The sequence below is a fragment of the Marmota flaviventris genome, chromosome 5 (assembly GCF_047511675.1).
Source record: "Marmota flaviventris isolate mMarFla1 chromosome 5, mMarFla1.hap1, whole genome shotgun sequence".
NCBI lineage: Eukaryota > Metazoa > Chordata > Mammalia > Rodentia > Sciuridae > Marmota > Marmota flaviventris.
Genome location: NC_092502.1, coordinates 101,461,028 through 101,469,388, shown reverse-complemented (window position 1 = coordinate 101,469,388; position 8,361 = coordinate 101,461,028).

The window sequence follows — 8,361 nt, the reverse complement described above, 5'->3', positions numbered from 1 at the left end:
TTCTCTTTTTAGAGAGGACCACTGAAATTTTTTATAAACCAATTTTTTGAGAAGCATCATCTAAATGACTTCCTAAATGTTATTCCTGCAAAATGACATATGGTCACATTTTGATATTTTTGAAATAAAAATACAGAGAAGTGCTACTGCACTTCATTGTCTGAGCAGGGACCCACCAGTTACTCTAATTGGACTATTCCAAAGGTCCAAGCTTCAGGACAGGCTTAGACTGGTGCCATCTTTGGAGCTGGGTGTGGTCCAGAAGTCCATCTATTGAAAATGCCTTTGATACAGAACTTTATTTTTTTTCATTGGTTGTTCAAAACATTACAAAACTCTTGACATATCATATTTCATACATTAGATTCAAGTGGGTTATGAACTCCCATTTTTACCCCAAATACAGATTGCAGAATCACATCGGTTACACATCCACATTTTTACATAATGCCATATTAGTAACTGTTGTATTCTACTACCTTTCCTATCCTCTACTATCCCCCCCTCCCCTCCCCTCCCATCTTCTCTCTCTACCCCATCTACTGTAATTCATTTCTCTCCTTGTTTTTTTTCCCATTCCCCTCATAACCTCTTATATGTAATTTTGTATAACAATGAGGGTCTCCTTCCATTTCCATGCAATTTCCCTTTTCTCTCCCTTTCCCTCCCACCTCATGTCTCTGTTTAATGTTAATCTTTTCCTCCTGCTCTTCCTCCCTGCTCTGTTCTTAGTTGTTCTCATTATATCAAAGAAGACATTTGGCATTTGTTTTTTAGGGATTGGCTAGCTTCACTTAGCATAATCTGCTCTAGTACCATCCATTTCCCTGCAAATTCCATGATTTTGTCATTTTTTAGTGCAGAGTAATACTCCATTGTGTATAAATGCCACATTTTTTAATCCATTCATCTATTGAGGGGCATTAGGGTTGGTTCCACAGTCTAGCTATTGTGAATTGTGCTGCTATGAACATCGATGTGGCAGTATCCCTGTAGTATGCTCTTTTAAGGTCTTCAGGGAATAGTCCAAGAAGGGCAATAGCTGGGTCAAATGGTGTTTCCATTCCCAGCTTTCCCAGGAATCTCCATACTGCTTTCCAAATTGGCCGCACCAATTTGCAGTCCCACCAGCAATGTACAAGAGTACCCTTTTCCCCACATCCTCGCCAGCACTTGTTGTTGTTTGACTTCATAATGGCTGCCAATCTTACTGGAGTGAGATGGTATCTTAGGGTGGTTTTGATTTGCATTTCTCTGACTGCTAGAGATGGTGAGCATTTTTTCATGTACTTGTTGATTGATTGTATGTCCTCCTCTGAGAAGTGTCTGTTCAGGTCCTTGGCCCTTTTGTTGATTGGGTTATTTGTTATCTTATTGTTTAATTTTTTGAGTTCTTTGTATACTCTGGATATTAGGGCTCTATCTGAAGTGTGAGGAGTAAAAATTTGTTCCCATGATGTAGGCTCCCTATTTACCTCTCTTATTGTTTCTCTTGCTGAGAAAAAAACTTTTTGAATAGTTTTTCCCCATTTTTTCTTTACTATAGAACCATCTAGGAAAGAAAATTCTCAAGGGATAAAGTTCTCTGTCATATAGCAAAGTTAGCAAAAAACGTTCCAACAGGGGCTTACTATCTGGAAATTCAAAATTTCCTAACTTCTCAATATCTATTCAACTGTGCTGATCCTAATCAGCAAAACTCCCACTCCAGGGGGCTGTAGCTGTAGCTCAGTCTTAAATGGCATTGCTTAGCATGTGTGAGGCACTGGGTTCGATCTCCAGCACCACATACAAATAAGAAATGAAAGCATTCTGTCCATCTACAACTACAAAAAAGAAAATTAGAAACAAAACAAAACAAAAAAACCCTCCCACTTCAAACACACTGAAGTTCATTCTGTGCAAACTTGCACAAATCCAGCTTTTTCCACATTTTTATTTCAAAGCAATTTCAATATTAATTTTCATTCTTTAACATAGCAGTGAGTATATTTTAAAAGTTCCCATGATATTTTAACTTTATTCCCTCATTAATCTGAAAAGCTACAGTAGAAATAGGAAATAAAAACAGAAGAACTAAAAATCAACTCTTCAACTTCATACAACGATATCATTAGAATTGAGAGTGGAGGCAATCATTAGAGTGGGGTATGTCTTAGTTGATTCCCGTTGCTACAACAAAATACCTGAGACTAGGAAATTTACCAACATTAGAAATATTATTTCTCACAGTTCCAGAAGCTGGGAAGTCCAGGCTAGCAGAGTGGTATCTGGTGAGATCTGTTCTCTGCTTTTAAGATGTCACTTTGTTGCTGTGTCCTCTGGAGGGGACAAATGTCATGTCCTCACATGCTGAAGAAATGGAAGGGCATTAAAGGGTCTGGCCAGTTCCTTTCAGTCTTTTTGTAAGGGCATCAGTCTGGTGTAGGGCAGTACCCTCTTGACCCTATCACCTCTTAAAGGCTCCAATTCTCACACTATCACGTTGAAGTTCATGTCTTAATACGTGAATTTTGGAAAGAGTATACATTCAAACAAAGCAAGGAAATTTCTCAATTTTCCTTAGATGCTATTTAAAAGTAAGGCTTAAGATACCACCAAGATGATTTGTTTTCATAAAGCAGTCTACAATCCAGCTCCCTTGCTCTTCCACAATTACAGTGCTTGCCAATTTGTATCTGAGATTAAAATAACATAAACATAGATGTACTCTGTGAGTGAAAACCTGCTGGGTTTACCAACACCAGCTAATTTTGTCAAAAATAGTGATCACAGTGGTAGACATCAGCACCATAAGAGTCATATAAATAAACTCATTGGCGGTTAACTTCACATAACACATGCAAACGAAAAGCAACAAAAGTAACTAAAAATGTATATGTGACACGGTATAAAAACTTTCAGGTTTGCACTTTCTGAAATTATTTCTTTGAGCAGCCCAGTGAACGTGGATTTCTGAGGCTTGCTTTCTAACTCTGGTTCTCATTGCCTTCTTAATAAAATATCACAAAATTTATAGGCTGGGTCAAGATATAGAGATTGCTACTACACAGAGACTACCATTTTACAAAATGATGTGCATTTCAGGGCTAATTTTCACATTTGATTCCAGCTCTAAAGGAGAGCAGAGCTGTAATTTGAATGAAATATGACTATTGAATCCTACAAAAGAAAATGAAACACACTCCAGGTGCCAACTGCCAGGCAATGTTTCTGGCTCCAGAGGACAGCCTAGGGCAATGCCAGATGGTCCTTCCCAGGAAATTGAGCTTGTCCCCAGCATAGGGAACTTGAATGACTCTATCCCACAGGAAATGCTTTATTGTCTATTATCACCAACCTGATGAGAAATAAAAGATTGACGGCGGCAATAGCTAGATAATGATCATAGAAAGAAGTCTGTTAAGAAATGATTGAGGACTTTGCTGAATTTCTTGGCATTTTGGCTAAGACCGGGGATTGGGGGTGGAATAATGATAGTGAACTAATGTATACATGTTATGTGCCCAGCACTGTGTTAAAAATTTACATTCATTAATCTTTATGCCAACGCTATGAGGTCTGTATCATTGTTATTATCAGTCTCATCATGGATACTTGCCTTCAGATATGAACATCAATGGATGCATTTCCACTGAATGGTGAGGTGCCAACTCACCATTGGTTGTCCAAAGTCTTATATCCAACTTTAAAGTCTGAGATTGATATGGTGAATACTAGCATCAGGACCACCCTAGTTCTTGTCTAAACCAATATGTCTAGATGTGCCATCTTTACAGTGTTTGGTGGTTCCATTGTGGTTTGATCTTGCTCAGATGACATTTGTTGGGAGTTTGTCTAACTTACTTTTTGCTTCTCAGATGCTACTGAGGTGTCTCACTTAGGCTTGTCTCCTAAAGGTGCATCTCTATAACAATTCTGCCCACAGCCCTATCAAATTTCCTTGTGTCACTTCCCATAATAATGTATCAGGAACGCTGTCTTTAGGGCACTCCCTCAAATAAGCAAAGGTGAGATTAGAAATTTTAATTATCTGGTAGGCTTTGAGGCAGCTAATTTGGAGCCTAATTTATTAATATGACCACCTCTGAATTTATCTTTATTCTCTCATGTAAGACCTATTTTGATAAGTTCAGAGGCCCTGGAAATGAGATCACATATCCAGAGTGCTGAGTTTGGAGAACGTGCTATGGTTCAGGCCAGCAGATTCTCTTGGACCCATAATCCCCAGAACATTCCCCTGCCTAGTCATTGGCACATTTTCCAGATACTGAGGGTGCACTTCATTCCCACCATGTTGTGACACTTAAGCTCAGGCAGAGAAACTGACATATCTGGAGTGCACTCACAGTCAGGCTCAGGGGAATGTGGATTGTGGCCATATAGAGTTTCATTCACTTAACAGAAAAGGCTAACTTTTCACTGATTTCTAGCACAGAGATGAGGCTTCATTATGGATCATATAGTCAAGACATAAGATTCCTAAAATCTTTGCCAGATCTTTGTCACAAATATTACCCTATCCCATAAGAAGTGAAAATGACGTGCAGTTCAATACCATCCCATAAGGAAGGACATTTTAAACCCCAAATCATCAAATTACTACCTGAATAAAAATATAAATGTCAAAGATTTTATTTCTCCTCCTTTGCCCTTCATTTCCCTTCTGACCTGACATCCCACACATGGCTTTAGTTTTGGACCTTCAATTCAAATGATATATGCTTTGTTTCTGCTAACAACAAGATTATGTCCACTCATCGTTTTTTTCAGTGGCTTCAGCAGTGACATTTCTCTTCTGTTGAAAGGGCCTTTTAATTTTCATGCTGCTGTAGAGGAGCCACAGCGAGGCTTGAGAAAATTAAAACATAAAGTGAGCCAAACCCTATGATTTCTAATATTATTTGGGCAACTGAATTCCTACATAAATTCTGAAAGCTGATAGGCAGGGTCAGGTCTATAAGATGCTCAATATGGGGTCTGCAGATGTAAGAACAGGGACTCATTTGAGTCATAGTCCCTTTGCCTTCCACCTTTCTCCAGCAAAGACCCTTTTCTCTCATGTTCAAAATCGGGTTCCTTCTCTGATGGTCTGAGACCTGTGGTTTCTGGTGAACTTTAAAAAGCACTCTATAGTTAGAAATAAGAACAGAAAAAATAGTAAGGATAGCTAATATGCATGGTGTACTTAGTATGTTGTACTAAAGGTATGGAAATTATTAATTACTACACTTTCTGGAAAGTTCTGTATTCAAGAGCAGTGGAGTAATTCTCTTGAATCTCAGCTAGCAAATGGCAGAGGTGGAATTTGAATATGAAGCCCCAAACAAGAGCCATCTGCCCAAATCCATGTGTCTAAAAGTTTCTAAAGACTATGCCTCTGGTCCAGGTCCTATGCAACACCCTGTAGGGACAATAGATCCATCAGCTATGATCACTCTTCAAAATTCCACAATCTGGCTGGTGAGATAAACTATAAATACATAAAAATGATTGAATGTTGAAAAGAAAGTTGTCATATTTTGAGATGTTGCTTGGAAAACAAATGGGCTTGTCAAGTACATCTTGCCCTAATTGCAATAGGAGTCCATAGGAGGCTGGGGAGAAGAATCGGGTTCAGGATAGGGATGCCTTGGGAGAAGAAATAGAGTTTCATTCACTCAACAGAAGAGATTCCATTTCTCAGAGTTGTCAGGAGGTGGGGCTTCCCAGGTAAGAACAGAGCCAATATCAGGGGTCAGGTCAGTCAGAGCAGCACACTGGCGCACAGGGCTGGGGCTGGACTATAAAGATTCTTGCAAGATAGTTTAAAGAGCTTTAGTCCAGTTTCTGTTGCTATAACAGAGCTATAATTTATAAGGAAAGAAGTTTATATGGCTCATAGTTCAGGAAGCTAAAGTCCAACATTGGGCAGCCATGTCTCGCAAGGGCTTTGTGCTACATCATAACATGGTAGAAAAGCAGAAGGACAAGCAGGTATAAGTGGAAAAGACAAAACCTGAGGAGCAGCTTTACTTTATAACCGTTAAGTCTTTTTAAAAATTATTTTTTTAGTTGTCAATGTACCTTTATTTTATTTATATGTGGTGCTGAGAATCAAACCCAGTGCCTCACACATGCTAGGCAATTGCGCCACCCCTGAGCCACCACCCCAGCCCTTATAACCATTAATTCTTGTGGTAACGAATCCAGTCCTCCAGGAGTGAGAATTCACTCACTCCCTGAATACAGCATTAACCCTATATGCAGATGGAGCCCCTCTGACCTAAACACTTCTTAAAGGCCCCACTACCTTGGAACACTGCTACATTCCGGACATATTTCAATGGGAGAAAATCATATTCAAACCATAGAAGATATTATCCTCCTGTTTATCAAGGACCACTGAATACTTTGGCCAGGAGACAGACTATGAACACAATGATTCTTTTGCTCAACTACTTTACAGAGAATGGCAATAAGAACTCAGTTATATTTACCATCTGCGTAACTGTACATTGTAAGTCAATCTTTTATTGAAATATAACATGCATACACCATAAACAAATAGCTTATTGAAGTTTTACACCAAAAATAAATGTATAAGCAGCACCTATATCCTTATTTAGAAGTATACCAATACCCTAGAAATCTGTTTCATGTAGCCTCCCAGTTAGTAATTCCCCAAAGGTAACTATTCAGATTCCCATCACCAAAATATTAGTTTTGCTTGCTCTTGGATCATACAGTACATTCTCTTTGGTGTTGACTAAAGCAGGTGTTGGGCTTTTGTTCTTACCATAATGTTTGCCAGATTCATTCATGTTCTATTCATGTTTTCTATAATTATACATACTTCATTTCATTGCTATATATTATTCCATTGTATAAATATACCATAATAGATTGATCTATCTGTTTTAATGTTGATTTTTTTCTCCCCAAATTGGGGCTAGGATGACTAATGTTGTCATGAACTTTCTGTGCCCAGTACTTTTAGCAAATCCCTCTGCGATGAGGACAGTCCAGGGTTATGAGCACTGCCTCTCTAAACCTAATTGCCCACATGCTTTGCAGCACCGGCATGTGACCTAAGCTCTGCCCTTAAGTGTGCCTGCCCATACTTTAGTTTGAAGAGAAAAAAAAAATCATAGGGAAGAGTGATGGAGAATGGCCAGGGGAACTTTAAATGGCTAGGTGTTTTAGTCAAATTTTTTGCTGCTGTGACTAAAAGACCCAAACAGCACAATTGTGGAGAGGAACAGTTTATTTTGGGGCTCACAGTTTCAGAGGTCTCAGTCCAGGGACAGCAGTCTCCATTCCTTAGGGATCAAGGTAAGGCAGAACAACATGGCAGAAGTGTGCAGAAGAGGGAAACACCTAGTCTAATGACCAGGAAGCAGAGAGACTCCACTCTCCAGATACAAAATACATACCCTATAGCCATGCCCCCAATGAACCACCTCCTCCAGCCACACCCACCTGCCTGCAGTTCCTACGCAGTGAATCCCATCAGGGATTCATTCACTGGTTAGGTTAAGGCTATAGCCCAATCATTTCTCCTCCAAACCTTCTTGCATTGTCCCACATGTGAGCTTTTGGGAGATACCACATATCCAAACCATAACACAGGGGTGGAATGGCAGTAGTGATATACTCTGGAGGCCAGTAGCAGAGGAGAATGTGTGTCCAGGAAAGCCTGGGAAGGCCCAATCCCAGACCCCCAACCTAAAGCCCGATTCTATCAACTTCACCAGGATTTCCCTTTATTAAATTCCTATTCTGCTAAAAGAACCTAGAGTGAGCCAGGTGCAGTGGAACATGCCTCTAATCCCAGTGACTAGGAAGGCTGAGGTAGGAGGATGGTAAGTTCGAGGCCTGGTGCGCAACTTAGTGAGACCCTATCTCAAAATAAAAACCAAAAATGGCTGGGGATGTAGCTCAGTGGTTAAGCACCATGGGTTCCCCTGGGTTCCATCTCCAGTAAAACAAACACACACCTATAGTGGCTCTCTTATTCCTGAAGAGAAGGAACTATAAGAACAAGACTAGGTAAGCCCCATTTGACAATAAGGGAACAGGAGATGTAGTATCCTTTCAGAAAGATGAACATACCCCGGAGAGTACTTGAAAGCATCAGTTCTAGAGCCAGACTGCCTGGGTTCAAATTCTGACTCTATGACTTATGAACTGTGTGCTTCTTGGAAAAATTACTCAGTCTCTCTGTGCCTGAGCTTCTTTATAGTAGAAAAGTGATAATAATAAAATGTAAATCCAAAGGTTGTGAGAATAATATGAGTTAATTTATGAAAGCGATTTCGGCACAGAATGAGTAGGTGCTATGTGTTTGCTGCTATTGTCACAATTATCCCCTGGGATGCT